Below are 20,735 nucleotides of genomic sequence, written 5' to 3' on the forward strand. Positions count from 1 at the left end.
TCCCCTTAATGATGTCAGCCTTGCTCCCTCAGTGTTGTCATTAAGGCCAAATTTGCTCGTTTTGATTCAATAAGGTTTTGCTGAGCCAGGTTAATAATGCAAAAATGTTGCTAATTATACACAAAAAAAGTCATAAATCTTGGAGAAGGTCATTTAAATGCATGAGGGGAGCCTCAGCTGAACATCAGTGGAGAACATGATTTTTGGCCTCTCAAAGTCTGCCTTCACAATACCTTTGAAATGTGAAAGCAGTTTTTTTTAAATCCTGCTTACATGCACACAAAGAAAGATTTATGAAAAAGTCGATTTATTTGCAAATTGACTTTGGAAACATGATGTTGTTGTCTTTGTGTTTTTATCTAGTCTTATTTATTTCCAAGAAAGTACATCTGATGCATTTAAAACTCGTGTTTGTCAGCAGATAACTTTAGCATTAGCTTTGCTAATGTGGAACTAATACATCTGCTGTGGACAACACACCGCTGCCGTTTTGAGCGAGGAAATGAACGTTGCCTTGGTTTCACCACACAACTCTGATTCCCATTTCTTTATAACCTTTTTCATTTACCCAGATGTAAAACCACAAACAAAATCAGGTATCAACATTTTGGAATAAAAATCGTCGTCGTAATCTGGTTTCTTGTTTCCAAATTAATTTGCAAATAAATTCTTTAAACCTTCTGCTATCCTAGGCACTTTAACGTTGGGAGTTGGGTCATCTAGACCCACTAGACAGTGCTCTGAACCTTTTTTCTTCAATGATTTGTGATCTTCACTGGTGTCCATGGATTACATGAAATCTTTCCACCTTTATCCACCTTTGTCATGGTAGGGAGAACACGTCAATGTAAGGGTGGGGTCATCTAAGATAGCACAAGGGTTAAACAAAGACAATGTGATGTGACACTCATAGGTGAGAGACTCATTATTTTAATACTTCAGTTTGATTTCTGGACATTTATTTTGTTTTCTGAATTGTCTTTTAAAATTGCATTTTAGTTTTTTGAATGTTGCTTTGACTTTGAAAACGTCATCTTATGAATACTTGTTTAGCTTCCTTTAATTTGAACTCTACTATGTTTTCTTTGTTGTTGCTTCAGGCCTACTGTCATGAACTGAAAAAAGGACATTGAATTATCCTGTTTACATGGTCGCTTTGAAAAAATGGTTAACTCAAGAAATCAGATTGCAAGCAATAATATACTGTTTGTGCAAACTGGCTTAGGTTTAATTCCCTCTACAGCAAATGGCATCAATCTGTGATCTCCTTCCCATGATTGAGATGGATTTCAATATCATCCATTTTGTAAGCATATGCTTGGTGTTGTGCATGTCCCTGAATGGCCAGAGAAATCCCACCCATCATTTTCTAATTCCATCCTCTCTGTTTCCTTGGAATAGAAAAAAAAAAGCGTAATGTAGCAATACTGCTCAAAAATCAAAGCTCACCCTACTTTTTTCTGCTGCACAGATTAATCTGAGGCACTCAGCATGAAATTAAGAATTGATTATTGTAAGACGACCCTGCTTGGTTAACTCGATTCTCCGGCATTCAGTCATATGGACTGACACGCCATCCTGTCCTCGGGGCCCTGGCATTAATTCTCTTAAATCTGTGCAGGTGACCTCACTGTTTAAAGATTTACACTTGTGAGACTTTGCCCCCGGTGTCCTTGCCAATAAGAACCTGAGAGTTTGCCACAGTTCTTATTACTCTAATAGATGAAAAACAGAGGAATCAGCTGAGCAGGCTGCCATACATCTCCAGCACAATTTAACTGTGCTTCCAGTCATGAACATTTCCTTTTCCGTCACAATTTTATTAAAGATTTGCTTCAGGCATGGGTGATGAGAAGAGAATAAACTGCTTATATTGTGATGCATGGCAGCGTGTGGCAGACAGCGCATCTGAGACAGAAAAACAGAAAAAGATAGGTTCTTATGAGGAAACGTTTTTGGACAAAGTTCAGTTTTTTTTCATGAGTTATTAACTATTACTAATTTTTGAAGTTATATGTGTCTGTTTATTATGTTTCTGTTATAAAAACTACCTATAAACTCTTATGAATACAACATTTAAAAAAATATGTATACAGATGACTGTGTACTTGTCTATGACAATCTGAGCCTATCTGCCAGCCTGTTTTCTTCACTTCCTATATCACTGGGAATTGAATCAGCGCACACCTCAGTGGTTATCCTACACAACATGTGGTCCAGACAAGAGTGAAAAATCTTTGGGGGTTAAAGATGCTCACAGAAATCAGACCAGGAAGCTGTGCTGCTATTTCTCTTTGACGTCTGTCCCTTTCCTATTACAGTGAGAGGAAGAAAACTTTTGATCTATTGTAAAATTGTTCCCAGTAGTCTTTAATTTATGATCATGCCATTTTTATTCAAATTATACATTATAAACTGTGTGGGACATAGTTTCTGCAAAACGGCAGTTTATTCTAAATTTGCCTCTGAGTTGGGGACAGGATCGTTGGCCCGGAGGGAGACTACCACATTTCACATCATCCCTTTGTTTACACTCTCCCTCTAGCTTACAGACCCTCACATGCTCAACGTAACATTACAGGTGCAACAAAAAGCTGTTTTCGAGCTTTCCAGCTCTGCAGTTTCCAGTCAAATGTCAGCTAGGATGGGGAAAACAGAGATGTACACGGATCTAGTGGAATAGAGAGGGGCAATGAACTTATAGCTTTCATGTTTTAGGTCCTAAGTCACATTTACAAGCTTTTTCAAATGGCATTTTTTGTCCTTGACAAAGATTAAAATAAGGAAATACTTTAAAAATGCAATTGTAAGCTTAACTCCATAATCATAAAAATGCCACTGCATGTTAAATATACCAAAAGCCAGATTTTAATTGGAATAGGTGTTTTAATAAATCTCCAAAAAATAATAGAGCCCCCCCCCCCTTACTTTCCTATGGTTTCTTCAACTAAGGTCAAATGTAGATATGGTGTGGATGTGTGTTTGTGTGTGTGAGCATAACGTATGTGCGTGTGTATGTGCGTGTGTGTGTGTGGGGGGGGGGGGGGGGTTCCAGAAGACTGACAGATAATAGCAGCTACTCTTGAGCAGCTTGTGTTCTGTGTTTTCATGGCTGTCCTCTACACTACAGCGGGGAAATCTCTTGTACTATTTCACTTTTTATGTTTTTGTCCTCTTCAAACTGCTCCCTCTCTTTCTTTCTCAGTTACACACACACACACACACACACACACACATACGTCCCTACATTCCTGCTCCCTCCCCTCTATTGGTGTCTATTATTCTGGTTTGCTGTTCTCTGCTCTTAGGCGCACACATTCAGATTGAGGTTTGCCTGTGGCCAAATGACCACCAGTTTCAGTGTGCTCCCTGATAGAATAATTCCACCCAGTGCACTTGCCTGAAATTTGTATATTTGTCAGCTCAAAGGCTATGAGGGGGCTCTGTCTGTCATTTAGCATGACAGCACTGCATACTTATTTGCAGTGCTATTTTGAGGCTTGATTGACAGGGCGACAGCCTTGACATTTTTACAGGCATTGTGGAGCCTGTTATTATGCATACATTAACATTCTGATAAACACATGGTTGGCCATTGAGGAAATAATTACATGCCACTGCTGTACTTTCTGGAAAAAAATGATTCTTTATTGTGTGTGTACACATGCACACATATTCATCTGCATGTCTCATCTCATAAATATAATCTCTGTTCCTCTTGTTCCTCCCTACCCATTACAGACTTTAACAGCATTCCATCTCAATTGGCAAAGACTCTGCTAAAGCTTACAGTGTACCTCAAGTCTTAGAACCGTCAGATTAGCCTTACAATGCTAACATAAACTCCTGGATGGCTCAAGATTTTCCTCCGAAATTCTCACCTCCTTGTATTTGAAGGTCTCTTGATTCTGATGAAAGTTTGAGCAAAACAGCATCAATGCTTTTCTGTAACATCCATGTCACTTTTAAACTACCGTAACTGTTCAACTGTTGACACGACTCATATATTAATTATATTATAGCAGATCCTGACCCAGAGAAATGCAGCCTTGTGTTGAAATGCAATCCACGTAAATCAACTGATTCTGTCGCGGAGAAAACTGGTTTTGTGCCGTAATCCAACACAAAGTTCCTAATGTGTTGCATATTTGCGCAAAGCCAATATGACAAGTGGCTTTTCTCTGCGTCAGAACCAGCTGATTCATGGTGCTTCTGTAAACAGGCAGAGATTCACATTATGCCAAAGATTGTGTGTTTCTAGTATCTTAGTCAAAAGCACCACTACGGGGGTTGAGTCCTTTGGTTGCAGCGGGTTTTTGGGTTGTACAGGCCCATGGAGGGTGATAGCCAGGTGGAGCGGAATCATAAGAGGAGCACAGGTGTGTCAAACAGTCCCCTTGTGGCTAATGCAGCCAACTCAAGGGACATCACAAAAGAACAGGAAGGTAGCATTGTCACATGCGTGGTAAGTATATTGTGAAGTATCTGCATGAATAATGTAAGTTACACGCACTGGTGATGTGCAGAAAATTCTATCATACGGTGTTCATCACGCAGTGCTCCATTAGTTAGTACGGTGCGTGCACTGGCTCCTAACTGACCATGTGCAAATGCTGCACGCACTGGGTGTGCACGTGATAGGTAAGTGCTCGTAAGATGCCCACAGGATACCCACCCAAAAAAATGTGCATGAACATTTTTGCCTTATCTGCTTCACCGGGTTGGCTTCACATATGTATTGTACATATTTGCCCATGTTTCAGCCGTAGACAGGCCATATCCACCCATGAGGGCAGTTGTGACTAAGGTTCTGATGTTCAAGGATTAAAAGGGAACCTTTAAACAAGATTATCTGGATACCTTTAGCATAACATGGTTAAAAAACAAAGAAGGATTTAGCCAAGGCTGTGATAAGATGTCTAGCAGCTATAAATAGAGAAACAGTTATGTCCTTGGATTCTGATAAAAATCCATTAGACCAACAATGACCACACTAGAAAAAACAATATTGTTTATAATGGGTTTTTATGGTCCATATCAATAAATACAAAACCATATGATGTCTTTGCACAATTGTTTTTTCAAACAGTAATGGGAATTAAAGATGACAGTTGACTCTCAAAGTTACCTTGGTCTGGTACAAGATGCCCACTGGACTAATTATAGTTTGGCAAGCAACATATTGACCAACTTCCCAAAGGCTCACAGTCATGACCTTAATCGAATTTTGTCCACAGCACAATGACACATAGTATTAATCAAGCGTCTTGTATCTCCTGCCACTTCAGATGTGATTGATGGGTCATGGCAGTGAATGATCATCGGTGTGTCAGTGGGTTGTCCTGCCTAATCTGGAAACCTCTGATGATAACTTCTGAATAACAAGATGTAAACAACTCACTTCTTAAAAAAAAGACGAGACGCGGCACGTTGTTTTGCAGTGCATTAGTCTTGAGGCTAACATAATGTGCCAAGGTTATTGCAGCATGCCTCCTCTTACTTTTGTGATGTGCTGCTCTGATTCTTTATGAAATATATATGTGCAAGCAAATGCATTAAATGCGGTTGCTGCATTCCTCTTAAAGCACCCCTACAATAAAAACCAATATGTTGCACGTCTCGACAGACGGCGTCAAATTGTGCTACAGTCAGCTAAGTTAATTTAATCATAATTGTGTGCACACGTTCCACTGTAGCAAGCATGTATGTGTGAGAAAGTGTTTACATGAGTGTATGAAAACTTTTCTTTTTTTTTTTACCTCGCTGCCATGTTTTTTTTTTTTTAACCAAAGAATTCTCTGTGGGCCCCCTTAGGGAGGAAATCCTCCTTGGTAAAAGTGCAAATGGCAGCATGACACATATCAAGCTGACGAGTGGGTCCCGCCAGTCCTTAGGGAGCTCTGTTGGTTAACTGGTGTCTACTGAGCCTAGTATTTGGAGCAGTTTGACTGGCAAGCTGCTTTTATCTTATGGGCCCCTAAATCAGTAAATCAAAGCCGGCAAACACTATCCCCCCTTTGTACTCTGAATAGAGTTCAAGCACTCATGGGAAAAGTAGGGCTTACATGTAAGAATACCTAATGCATGTGTGCCAGCGAGGGCTGCCCGCCGCTTGAGCGGTAAGCAACTGGAAAAGTGAAAGCAATGCGATGTGATCGTCAGGCTCTTTTAACACGTAGTCCTAGCGAGAGCGGGGCTTTCAATTATTCAACCTTTTTCTTTGCCCTTGAAGTGTACACGGGTCTTCTTTCATTCTCTGTGTGTTAACAAGCGGCATTCCTCCTGCTCCTGCAAGGATGTGGCTGTCACCAACATTATACTTCATGTTTTTGTTTTGTTTTTTTTGAAGAGAAAATAAAGCACTAAACGTATGTGCTGATGCTGGGTAAAAGCAGCTGTTACAAACAGATGAGTCTATCATATAAGACATATATGTCTCCCAAACAGAATCTTGGGCACATGCGTATACAGCATTAGACCTAGATGTTTGAATCGGTGACCATGTGTTGCATTAATGGGTTTAGCAGTCAAAGTGTGCGCAGGGATGTAAATCCCTGCTAATGCACAACACTCTGCCTGTTGAGCTTTAAAAGGGGTTTGCATTTGAATATTTTTTTTTCTTGTCACAAAAGGGGCTGTTAAAGACATTTTAATTTTGTAAAGTTATGCCTTATTTTAAAACAAAGTTAGCATTGAATGATGCCAAAGAATCAATTATTTAAGTACTTGCTGCCAGTCACTCTTAATTTATTTTGTGTTTGGGGTGTTTTTAACACATTGTTGTGGCATTTTGTGGATTAGGAGCAGAGAAAAACAAAACAAAAATGCTTTAAAATGCTTGTAGTTGTGACATGGAAACTACAATCAGTGGGCCACAAGCTCCACAATCTCTCGTCTTTGTTTTCCTCGTTTGAGCTGGAATCTGGATCTAAACTGTACGGATGGATAGCTCAGATTTTGTTAGCCATTTCTGTTCTGATATTAGGTCTGGGGTGTGAGGGGCTGTAAGCTAGCAAGAGAGCATGTAAAAGGTTGGGTGATGGGTAGTGGGGGCGGATTTATTTGACCCACATCTCAGAGGTGAATTTTTAAGGAAATCCTGCCACTCTGCAGAAAATATGTCCTAGAAGGTAGCACAGGTCTTTTTATGCTGGCTGAAAATGGCATAATCATAACTAATAGACCACTGGAAACGATTATACAATAGATAAAAAGATGATTGACGTGCTTTGAAATATAACCTCAAAAGATGAAAAAAAAAACAATTAATTTCTTGTGTAATCAGTTTTCACTGAGTGATTAGAATATAAATCTATTTGCATGCTGTGCCACCACCCAATCAATCAGTAAGGTAACACAATGTAACTCATACATATATTTTAGTCTATGACTTATCATGAATGTTACAGTCAGGGCGTGACACACAGTGCTACCTGCTGCTAAATCATTGCAGATTGGAGCTTCTAGCTTCAAGCAAAGTTACTTCCTCCTGACCTGGATTTCAACATTGTCTCAAGACCGGGTCTTCAACATGTGCCAGCTACCACAGCTTGAGTGCTTATATTTAGACAAGACTGCCGTCTGCCCCAAAATTACTCATGCTGTGCTCCCCTAGCATTCTTGTTAGCTCATCCACGACTTCTTTCTTGAGAAAGGTAAAGAGGCTGTGACCTTTCCTTGCTACCTGTGGTGTTTATCCTTTGAATGGTGCCATACCTTGACCTTTTCAGTCCTTTTTGATTTCAGCAGGTAATCAATTAGTTGCTACGTCGATTATCACAAGTTGAAGGTGAAAATCATTGTGACATATGCCGCCTCGTCTGAAACGTTGTTTTGGATTGTTTCTTGTGTTTTCCCTGTTCCCATGGGCTTGCTAAATTTAGCATGGTGTGATGTATATATTCAGAGGCTTCTCTTTGTGTAAGGGGAGATGGTGCAGGGCTGTGATTGTATTGTCCTTGGGGAGAATAACAAGACAACAGTAAATTCCTTGAATGTTCTTCAAACCAATATCAGACAAACATCCTTGTGTCTGACTTTCAGAAGGGTTGAGGTGAATGATTAAGTACGTTTTTTTTATGATTAATAATGGATTTGTGTGTTTAAAATCTCTGGTTTGATGTGTTTCATCTGCATAAATTGTGTATGTGGATCTTTTTTTTCAGGGACTTGATGTTTTCATGCATCTGCCTCCCCATTTTTGCCGTGACTAAAAAGATTTTCATCCAAAAACCTCAGGCTTTCCATAGGATTTCAACATGCTCTCTGATTGGGAACTGGACCTCCCTGATGCTCACAAAGCATGTATGAATGAGCATAAACCTTCAACCTGTAACGGAGCCCTGGACTCCACTGGGAAGATGAAGCGCATGCCCAGGGCAGCTTCCTCCTGGGTGGGTGGGCCGGGTTGAGGATTTGCCAGTGTTTATAGTCAAGTATGAAAGTGATTTGGCATGAATAATACTGCGTGGAGGGGGATGAAATTCTAGGTGACTCATATAGATTCAGGTTTGGCAGGAGGTGAAACAAAAGCTTTGCAAAGTCGATTCAAGACAGAAGGTAGGTGAAGACTCCAAACGGAAACGAGGTTGTTGCTAAGTGAAATCAAACCAAATAAAAAATAAAATAAAAAAGGAAGCATTTCTAGCCTCTTCTCCGCTGCTGTAAAAGTGAAATAACGTGTCCTGTGATGATTCCTCCAGTTTTCCAAATTTGGACCTTGTGTGCCGTGATGAATAAAAGATGAAAAATCTGTTTTGGTTTGAGTGACACAATAAATGGAAATTTTATGGATGTAGCACAATCACAGTTGTGTTTTTGCTCATTTTTCAGAGTGATCATTTTTTGGCAAGCAAATGACTCCATATTTATTTATTTTTATCTATTCATGATTATTGTTTTATTTCACAACCATAAATTATTTAATCATACTGACATTTTTTCATAGCTAATCATTGAAAAATGGCCCTTTAATAAGTCCTATTTAGCTTAACAATGCAAAGCCTATAATAATCTCTTTCAATGCAAAGACAAGTCGCAGAGTGACACTGCACACTTTCATTGTCTGAAAGCTCTGCAGGCCTTGAGTTTTAACCATTTCAGCTTATAAACATATAAACACCATTCTTACATACCTATTGTTACCTGTTTTTGCTCTTCCCACGTGTTTTTCTGGCTGGTCCTCTTATCGTTTTGTTTGTGCTTTTCTGCTCCTTCTCTGCTCACTCACAAGGATTTCTTTAAGGAGCACCACTTTATCACACTGATGAATCTGGTAGGCTTTTCAAGGAGAGGCTGTCTGCCCGTAATGCAAAGACAAATGCCCCCTGTCTCCCCTCAGGTGCTTCTTATGTTTAAGGTGATGCAGAGAGACAGGTTGATTAAAAGAAGGTTAAGAGATGCGCTTGGGCCATCACTTGGGCCACCATGACGGATTGGTGACAAGCGGTCAAGGATGTTGCTGCTCAGAGATGGAGGTGGCAGAAAACTACCTGCCACCCAAGTCACCCTAACTTTCCTATGCATAGACATACATGTACTAAACAGGAACCTGCCTGCCTGCTTTCCCCTTGCTCTTTGACACCAAAGTTTAGCGGGATTTATGGTCACACAGGGGTTTATACAGAGACCCTTCTAATGGGATTTTATCAGGACAGAAATTCACATGCAATCCTAATCAAACACAAAGCCACAAAGCTTGGAAAAAGTACCTGAGGAGATGAAACGGTTTAGGTTCACCATGATCTACAAGATCAGGGATTACGCTCACGAGTGAGTGGAAAAAACTCCAGCTTCATTAGACACTGGGTCCAAGTTAGTTTTCATTTTTATGACAGTGTTTTTCTCGCCTGACCTTGAACACAACAAATGTATGACAAATGGCCCTAATTAATAAAATAAAAGTAAAGATAATTTGCTTTAACCACACAGTCATGGTTAGATACATGAGCTCATGCTAACTTTACTGATCAAGGGTGACCCCCACATAACAGTTACCACTGAATGACAGGTGCTATTTATTTATTTAAGCAGTTTTTTTTTCTCTTTTTTTTTCTCTGCAAATGTCCTCATTGTTAGAGAAGAGTAAACCGATATGTGTTTTTTTTTAAATTAATATTATGCCAAATTTTCTGGGACATAGTTTCTGCAGAGCAGTTAGTTGTTCTTCAGAATTTGGGTGTGACTTGTGGGCGGGACTCTACTTCCCATCACCCATCAGTTAATACGCTCTCCCATGATCCTTGCAGCCTCATCGCAACCCCAACCTAACATTACTGGTGCAACAAACTTTTTTTTTTCTTTTTTATCTCCTCATAATTCACAACAATTTATTCATAATTCATAACGGTCTTTATATATGTCTTTCTTCAACAGAATAACAGGTTAGAAACACCAAAAACACTTATTGTCAATTTTTTTTTATTCCTAAATATTTTTGAACTTCTTACATATTTGGTATAATAAGATCAGGGTGTTAAATTCACCCCCCCCCCCCCAAAAAAAAACAAAAACAAAATAGGAGTACATAAATAAATAAAATAAAATAGGACAGTATGCTGATTAATTCTTTATCAGGTTTTATCTGGAGCACAGGACAGTAAGACAACAACAAAGGCTTTATTTTAGCTGCAAGCCAAATAGGGGTCATTTGTTTTACAGACAATATTTTTTACTGATTTTGTGGCATGTCTGGAATAACACACTAATAACACACTAACTGTAGCAGAAACACAGCACGACAAATGTCGGCAAGGGATCACCTTATTATCCATGTTTTACCAGTACGGTATGGTACGGCTCACATTAACAGAAAAGAGAAATTAAATGCATGGGGTTGTTGCTCAAACACCAAACCTCTAAGTAAAACAAAAAGACAGAGAGAAAGGCTGCAGTATGCAAAGTTAAACACCAAGAAATGGCTACCATTGCTATGTTATTTTTCTTGCCAAGGCCAATCTTTTTATTGTTCTTGATGTTCTGCAGCTGTTCCCTTCCTGTCTTCATAATACATGCTATAGATTGAAAGCCTGTTATTATTTTGAAAGTGTTGGCCTTGCAACATTAAACACAGTGACTAAAGGCAAAAAGAAAGGCAGTACATTCAGCCAGTATAATCTCAGCAGCCATCTGTCTGTCACGCGGCCTCAGACCAGACAAAGAGGGACTTTGACTTACCAATTCAGGCTTGAGAATGTATGTGCACACTCTCACTCTTCTTACAAACCTGAGAATAACTTCCCGATAAGAGATGCCTCTCAGATTTTTAATGCTGTTTTGCAGTCTTTCTTTGCTTGATGGAATTTTTCTGTGGCAAAAAATGAAATCAAAATTCAGAGGGCAGGGACAACTGGGATTTTGTGCATAATTTTAAGGTCCAGTCTCCAATGACCACTGTAGATTCCTGGCTCAAGCATTGGTGACTAAGGCCAAACTGACCATAGATTCAGTTTTTTTTCTCTCCTTATGACAACTCCTACCTCATTTTCATTCCAAACAAGGCAAAGAAGTGAAGAAGATTCTTCGAAAAAAAGAAAAAAAACAACCTCTACTGGTGGCATCGAAGGTATGCTTATCTGTAAGAGCAGATTCACAGAACCCTGGGACGTCATCTGAAGGGGCTCTGCAAAGGGAAACCAGCTGCAAGCGAACTGTTGACTTCTTTCTTACTCCAATCTCCTGAGTCCCCTAACCCCTAACCCTCTGGGCACGGGGACAGGCGCACCAATTACTTAAACTCAGGAAAGAGCTAATGTCATATAAAGTGGAGTGGCAACTTCCCTCATGTGGGAAATGTCCCACATAGCCTCAATTCCCTCCCCCAAGAGCACATGCATAGCAATCTGTGCCTGGAGAGAAGAGTCGTAGAGTACCTGCAAAGGGCATGCAGTGGAAAAATTGAATGTTTCTGGGGAGGATTTTTGCAGTAAGTGCTTACTTATCCAGTATATCCCCAATTTGTATACAGCCACAAGCTACAAATCTAGGAGGGCTTAGAGGGGAGAGGCCTCCTGAGATCTAAGGTCACTGAGATCCAACTAAAAAAATCTATACAATATACAGACATAGGTTTAATGATTTCAAATGTTAAATAAATGACTGGTTTTAAATGGAACTGATAAAACAAATTAGAAAAATAAGGCTTTTTTGCTTTGACATTTTCTAAAGCAGAAGAGGGTACATGCCATGTTTTGGTACAGATAGTCTTTCTTTTGTTGTGCTGATTATTAGAAATGCAATAGCTTTACATTTCTCTTTAATCAACATCTTCATGTTTTTGAATCAGAGTTATAAAAAACTCATATACATGCAGACCGGCCAACTTGCCAAAGCTCCATAGCCATGCAGCACAGACTTCTGTTGGGATTACCCTTTTTAATTTCCAAATCAAACAAAGATATCCAGATTATGGCGGCGTGTGTATTAATGCTGCAGGTCTACAGCCTCTCTGACTCTGTGGAGAATTTGTGCTTCATAAATCTCTTAAATCTCTTGTGCCTTTATCACAGAACTGCAGGCACACAGTTCATGCTGTAGGTCAACAAAGACCACGGAGCCTCAGCGCGCAGGGCTGAAAACAATGCATTTACTGCTCATATAGCACTGCGGATGAACCTCTCAATCCAAAACACCTGGAGGAGCACTGCTTTCCGATGTCTTATAATATAACAAAAGTATTGCAAATGTAAGAAAAGCATAAGATCTGAGCAACAAAGAAGAACATTGAAGCATAGAGCAAATGTAATTATAATGCTGGTGTACTGCAAAATAACGCGGTTATACAGACACAAAGTGACACAAATATGACTTTTATACCTAAGAACAACTGGGTTGACGGTGTCCTCAGATTATGTGTTCAGACCTCAAAAAACACATCAGGTTGGATGCTTATCGGATTTATCGTGGCAAACACCTAAAATTTTGTGCTGTAGGTACAAAGAGTCTCTTACTGCGGTGAGGGGGTTTTGATACCAGCACAAGTCCAAGAGGTGGTAACACCACAGAATTATAAAAGAAAATAGTTTCATTTGAATTAAATATAAAATGAAGCCATTTTTAATCACTTTTGATTTGATCTTCTGTAAAAAAAAAAGAAAAGAAGAGCAGAAGCCCAATTTATATAAATTATAACATTATTTTCTGTTTTATCTTCAATTTTTGGGGCGCTTGATCGTGCAATGGTAGGCACGTTTACCTCACAGCGAATAGTTCAAAAGCCAACTCTGTCTTTTCTGTGTGGAGTTTGCATGCCTGGGTTTTCTCCAGGCACTCCTACTTCCTACCACAGTCTCAAATTGTCCCTATAGGTGTAAGTGTGTGTGTGTGGTTGTGTGACTCTGCGACAGAATGGCAACCCGTCCCACCTGTGCCCAACAGTAGCTGGTTTGGCTCCAACAATATCGTCACCCCGAAAAGGTTTTAGCAGGTTCAGAAAGTGGATGGATGGATGGATGGATTAGCTGTTGTATATGTAAACTTGTAACAGTAGTGTCATTCATCACGAAAATCAATTAATGTAATCATCTTAAAACTTAAGCAACACTTTCAATTTGTAACATTTTTCTCTATCCATCCATTTTCTTAACCCGGTGTACCCCTTTGCCCTTTGCTAGAGCCCGCCCCGGCTACTGTAAAGTGAGGCCTGGATACACCCTGAACAGGTCGCCAGTCTGTCGCAGGGCAATTTTGTTGGAATGTATAGTGACAGCAGCATTGGCTCACAGCAGGAAAATCCTGGTTTGAATCCCACCAGGGTCCTTTCTGGACTTCTCTTTGCATGCTTTTATTTGTATTTTTTCCTCAGGCATTCTGAATTCCTCTCACAGTCCAAAAAATGTGTTTCATAGGTTAATTGGTGACACTGAATTTCCCTTTAGGAATGTGTGAGTGTGTGTTGTCTGTCTGTGTGTGTGTGTGTCACTGCAATGGACTGGCAACCTGCTGCCATGTGTGTTCATTGCTCGGATCGGCTTTTGCTTTTTTTTTTTTAACTCTTCTCAGGACAAAGCAGTTCAATGCAATGCATTAAAAAAAACAACATTTTGATTGACAGGTGAAATGTTCACTCAGTTATGCAATTATAAAAAGTATACGTGGAGATCAAACGCCAGCAACATTGTCATGTAGCATATTTCCTACTGCAATAGCCTTGAACCAAACCATGTGTTCTCTAGCCATGGGTCAACCGACGTGTCTTCTCTTTAGTCTCCATCGTGGAAGATGATGGAAGGTGATGGCAGAAAACAGCTTTGAAAATAGCAGAAATGCATTGTTATAGCTGTTTGCACACAGGCGTGGAAAGAATGAATTAAACAGAGTTATGTCTGGTGGGTCAGAAGGCCACTTTGACAATCTCTTGAATTTCACACCAAAGATTTTTATTTTGTGATGTGAGAAGGCGATCTTACACCATGTTTGAGAACTGAGCACCTGTGGCAAAAGTGGACGAGGTAATGATCTCTTAACTCAGAATTTCTATTGTGACAGACGACTAAGGTCTGCCTCATAGGAGCAAAGTGCAAACAAGAGGTAGTTTTCAAAAAGTCTTAAAATGTTTGAGGGACCTCCCCACTTTCTACAGTTGGCTGCAGGGCTTTACTTTTACCGTTGCTGCTGGTTCTTTTGTGCTTAGAAATTGGCTCAAAGTAATCTCCCAGCACATAGAGGAATTGCGCAAAATTGTTCTGAACCACTGTTGTTTTTACAGGACTACCGAAAAAAATAAATAATAAAATCAACCAAGAAAACTGCAGCCTAATCAGGAAATCACCTACTCGGCTTCTCAAAAGGACCAAAAAAGTAGACCACATCAGTCCAGTTCTGAAGTCTTTACACTGGCTGCCTGACTTCCAGAGGATAGAATTTAAAGTTTTGTTGCTGGTTTAAAAAGCTTTGATTGCTTAGCACCAACATACATGACTGAACTCCTGACCCAGTATGTACCTCTCGGTCATCTAGATCCAGGTTTTGTCAGTTCTGAGAAGCTACATTCAGTGTCTACACTCCACAGTCTTAGATCAGCTGGAACTGTTTCTTTAAATCCAGGTTAAAGACCCACCTGTTCTCAGCTGCATTCTATTGGTTTGTATTCAAAGGTTTACATCTGCCCTGTTATTTTCATCTTTTTTTAAATTAATTTCTTTTGGACTTTTTTTACATTTCCATTGTAGAATTCACCTTTTAATGAATCTTTTAAAAGTTCATTTTAACGTTTCTCGCAAAGCACTTTGAATCGTCTTTATACAAATAAACCTGCCTTGCCTTTTGAACTTCTGTTCATTTTACTTTCATGAATAAGAAGCCAAATAATTGCTAAAAGCCATTGAGAGGAGTTGGAGGACTAATTTGAGATGGATTAAAGCATTAGGTTCTGACAATGAATGAGAGTCCATGGAGGAAAAATCTGAAGAAACCGCAAAACATTTTCCAATCAGATGAAAATTGCCCCCCTGTGCTGCAGAAATCCACAGCAAGCAGGAATCTTAGCTGCATCTGGGCAGAACAAAGATCTCCTCATCCTGACTTTCTCCTAAATTACTCACTCCTGAATAGGAGCATTACTCATGTTTTCCTGACTCATCTCCTCCCCCCCATGTTTTAAGTCAGTGACCTTTACAATCAAAACATGCTTGTGTCATTATTCAGCACACAAGTAAACTATAATCAAGCTATTCACAAAAGCGTCTCCAAAGACAAGGATGGGGATGAAATCAAGGGTCAAGGCTGCTTTTAAACTTTTACACTACATAGGGGGTCTGCAGCTAAAAATTAAGCATCTACACAGATTGTTTTTCCTCTTTTCAGTGTGTGTGTGTGTTCAGATGCATGTTTGTGTGTGCATCTAATTGTTCCCTAAAGAGCTTTTTCCACTTAGTACAAGCAAGAGTCCTAATTGCTGAAAATGTTGTGCTGCCACTGCACAAGACTTGTTTAGATATTCTGCTTCTCTGGCAGGTGCTAATTGGTCAACCTTTGAAAGATTTTGACCTAATAAAAAGCAAGCATGAAAGAATTAACAAAAAAAAAAAAAAAACTAGAGAAAGCACAAACTTCTTTCAATTAAAATATGACTCCTCTGCAGGTCTTATGGAAATACATCAACTTTTTAGTTTTTTTGTTCATGCAACTTTATAATAGAGCTCTTGCCTCCAGTCTGTTTAACTACGCCAGGTTACCATCCAGAAAAAAATACTGTACAACTATGAGTCATGTCCTTTTTTATAACTGTATGCACATTTTAAAATAAAGTAGGACACCCAATTTAGCCTTAATTTATCTTGGATGGTAAAGGAGAATGTGGTAGTACCATTTATTTACCCCTGTAAGATAAATGAAAGAAGTAACTACAATTATTTATGTCAAAGGTGTTTCCCCTCCATTATTTTTTTTTTCACCAGCTCCACAAATCACACAATGCAACAACCTTTTTGGCTCAAACCAGTTACCTCCTGAGTGTCACTACCGATGTTTAACCTAGTAGGGAGTGTATATTTTAGGAAACAACCAGGGGATTAACATATCCAGATCATGTAGAGCTCTCAGAAAGGTGGAGAGCTCACATTTGCAGAAGGTGAAGCTTAATAGAAGCTGGGGAAGTAGGAAAGCTGTACTTGAGATAGGGCCAAGGAGGAGTTGTCAGCTTTGATTTATTAAGTGCAGCTTCTGCTCTGACTGCTGGTAACTTGTCAGTCTCCACATAATGGATGGGGCTCACAGCTCACTGCTCCATGATTGGCTTTTTTTTCCCTGTTTTTTCTTGTCTTGGACCCTTTCCGTTAGGCCTCTCATCCATTGCTATCTTGCTCCCATTTCTAATTAATTTGTTATTCACAACCTCCACTACTTTTCCCATTTACTGGGGTACAGACGACCCAGGAGGCCACTCCTCTTCTCACTCCCCCCCCCCACCTGTTAAAATCCTTCATTCAGCATCCTCACTCGTGTTTGACAATACCTCCCAGTGGCTTCGGAGTTTCCAGATGACTACTTTCCTTCCACTGCTACCATTTTACCACAGCAGACGTCTGGAGAAATAAAAATGATGTTCATCATTATCTCACAAGAGAAGGTTTTTGCTTTCATCTTTCACTAAGGAAGTCAGTGACAAAACTCTGCAAAGCCTGACTTAGACTGGTGTGTCTCCATTGCGTTGACAGAAAAAATATATAATGTTCATTTATCATTCGGAATGTTTACATTGCCTCTATCACGTCTGCCTCAGACAGCCGTCTTTCTGCAACGCAACACAAGCTTTACACAGCAGTTCCATTTCCAGTTTGTCGACGTGTTGATTTTGTGGCAAAAAGACAGAGAGACGAGTCCAAGGTTTTATAACAAAATCTTCCGTTGTACTTTTAAACCAAAAATGTATTACATTTTATTTTATATTTAAGGTGACATACCTACACGATAACGTTAACATGGTATGGACAAAAAAAAACTACTCATTGAGGGGGCTGTGGGGGGAGGACAGGACAAAGCACTTCCCTTGAAGCCAAAGTGGACAGTCCGGAGACGCAACGGAGACAATGTAAACTAACTAACGGTCATGACACGGACTGACTGCGCAACGCAACGCAATGGAGATGCACCCCAGACGGACCAGTAAATCAGCTGTAAAGCCTCATCGTGGAACCCTTGGTGGACATTTTTGCTTTTGGTTTTCAATCCATAATAGAAGTCTGAATCCTTTTTTAAAAGTTACAAAAAGAATCCCGTTATGTGCAGTCTACAAGGCTTGAACTGCACACAATGACGTGGAAAAAAAGGACATTTTTCACAAACTCTCACCCTCACTTATCTCTTAACAGAGAGCCACAGCAGATTGGCTCAACTGTTTCTTGATATGGCAAAGCAATATTAGCCCGAGGTGGTCTCCGCTTTTGAGACAAACTTAGTAGACATCTAAGCACACTATCGTGTACAAAAATAAATAAATAAATATAAAAACATGCCACATGAACAAGTTGTGGAGTTTGAGGTAAGCCTCTGTGATGTGCAAGTTCGGACCCACACACTGAGCCCAGGATCAAAGTGGCATTCACGCACACACATTTACACACACAAACATCACACTCAGCGTGAGCCTAGCTGCCCTGCGGTGAACCCGTCCACCACAATCCTTCACATCGCCGTCTTCCACGATTAGCTTTGTCTTTGGACAGATGCAGTGCAGCGGGCCTGGAGGATCTTACGCACTGTGTGGAGCGATTACTCAAAAACAATCAGTCAGGACCCAGTCAGATTCCCGTCCCTCTGCTTTAACCATTTCTCAAAATCAGAGCAAAGCATAACATTTTTTGTCTTTTTTTGTGTTGTTTTCCCCTGTTAATTTGTTATCGTTGATATATTTTTCCTTTTACAACTGATTGTTCCGTATTTTGATAAAGTAGCACGATACAACGCTGGTTTGATATAATTCTGTTCCTTACACTATCATAATATTTTCATCATATATATATATATATATATATATATATATATATATATATATATATATATATATATATATATATATATATATATATAATATAGGAAGTCAAAACACATTTTGCTTCTGTCTTTATTGAAAGTATTTTAAATATTCCTCTGAACATATCAAAGGTTACATCAGCCAAGGTCAAAAGAATGTTTACTTCCCCTAAAGCTCATCACCCAACTCAGAGTTCACAGCCCCCATTCAAAAAAATATGTGACAATGACGAATCTAAAAGGGACAAGTTAAACAAATAGAGGTGTCATTGTCTGACAGGTCTTCACCTCAAGGGAAAGAGGTAAATCCTCACTACAAGACAGAGTTATTGATTCGAATACCTTTCCTGTACACCTAATGGGGTGTGTCATTCATTGCCTCTACATAACATCCACAATCCATCTCTTATCTGTCAAGTATGCAATAAGGGTGCAGACCATTATCTGTCTGATTAATGCTAACATTTATTGAAAGGGTAGTTTATCAGTCATGCGCATCAAAGCCCCAGACGTGTGTTTGTGAAAAAAGTTGAGTGAGAGTTTGTGTTGCATTTATTCACAACAAATCGGACGGAGAACGTAAGAATTAGACTTTCTTTTTTGTACAAACAGTTTACTGAAAAAAACTATTATGAAGGAAATCTAGTGATAGAGTATTGACTATAATAACTTTTGTTTTCCTTCTCTTCTAAAATTCAATTGAAAAACATTTTTTCTGAAAAAAGAAATCTTTTCATTATAGTTTTTTTGTTTTTTTTTTACCGAGGAGGGTCAAAGGGCAGGGATGCCCAGTTTAGCTTAGTCTGTTGACTAAGAACTATTGTAATTTATAACTGATTTTATGTTTTGTACAATTACCGGTTTAAGCCTGTTCAGACAACTGTGTTGTAATATTGGGCTGTAGAAATAAAATTAAGTTGAATTGAATTGAAATACAACAACAAATAAAGCTTTTAGATCTTGATTTTTTTTTTTTTGTGTGGTATTAATGATCAAATTTAGTGAAGCATCACTTTATTTAATATATATATTTTTATTCCGTCAAAACAAATCTTTTTGATAAATAAAAAAGAGGATATATGTCCATATATAGATATATCAACCATTGGAGGATTAATCATAATTTCATTGGAATAGAAAAAAGGAAGGAAGATTTGCCCTTTAATATAATATATAGTATAGCATACAATGAATCCTTAAGTTAATCAAAGTTAGTTAGTTTAATTGATTCCTTGATAACATGTTTGCTGCCATTTAGTCAGATTATTTCATGCTTGAAAACACTTGTATTTAATGTTGACATGCACTCACCATGAATCATAATGTGTGTTTGTCTTACTTTGAGATTTCGTTCTTGGTTTAAAGAGAGTTGTTCCCTGGATAAACTAATGTTAGAGCCTTACTTTACTTAACTAACAAAGATTTTGAATTACACTCATATGCATGATGTACGCATAATTTCTGATTCCTTAAAGACTCTTAAAAACCAAGACAAAACTGTATTTCTCTTTTTCTCCCACTCTACACAGAATTTCCATCTATAGGTATTTGCTTCATGCTCCTGACTCCTGAAGAAATACACAACCCTCATCTGAGTGCACATGCACAGTATGAGAAATAGAACAACATTTCCCGTGTCAGCCTTTTTGACATGTGAAGGTCAATACTGGAATTGCAAATCACACATTGGTTAGCAGCTTTTGAGACTTTTCAGGAGCTGTGTGTGTTGTGTGTGTTTTTTCTTCTTCTAGTACCTTCATCTCCTGTGAAAACTTCCTATGTATGTACAAATAAAGTACACACATCCAAAAGGGGCGACGCACTGAAGGGAGGCTGCAAAAGGAACCAGATGTTATTCTCTCCAACACCACTTACTATTCACCTTGATGAACCACAGCTGCTCATGATATGTGTGCTTTTGACACCAAGAAGCTTGCTGGCATATGTTCAATTAGCATGAAAGCACCTGCGACTGCACTTGTGGAAGACTTTTTCACTTCTTTTTCCCTTGACTGATTAAATGCATAGATATAAGGGGATGTCTATTTTTAAGGGACACACACGTATAGCATGCAATTTTACAAAAAGGAAAAGAAAGGCTGAATCGCATAAAACTCTATGTGTTAAAGTAAACTTTGTACAAGCTGGGAATGTCAATGTGCCTCATAACACCTAACCTCATGTTTACTTTGACAGCTCTTTGGAAAGAGACTTATAATTAGTTGCACTATTCACAACTAAGTGCATAAGTTTGTGTATCAGCCCAT

General features: G+C 39.1%; 1 protein-coding gene across 16 annotated transcripts in view; it reads left to right on the top strand.

Annotated features, from left to right (window-relative positions):
* kirrel3b (kirre like nephrin family adhesion molecule 3b) overlaps positions 1-20,735 on the top strand; it is a 186,114-nt gene that overhangs the window by 26,669 nt on the left and 138,710 nt on the right. The gene's annotated exons all lie outside the window — the stretch shown is intronic.

Source organism: Oryzias latipes, chromosome 13 (genome assembly GCF_053564925.1).
Source record: "Oryzias latipes strain Hd-rR chromosome 13, Olatipes_Hd-rR_3.1".
Lineage (NCBI taxonomy): Eukaryota > Metazoa > Chordata > Actinopteri > Beloniformes > Adrianichthyidae > Oryzias > Oryzias latipes.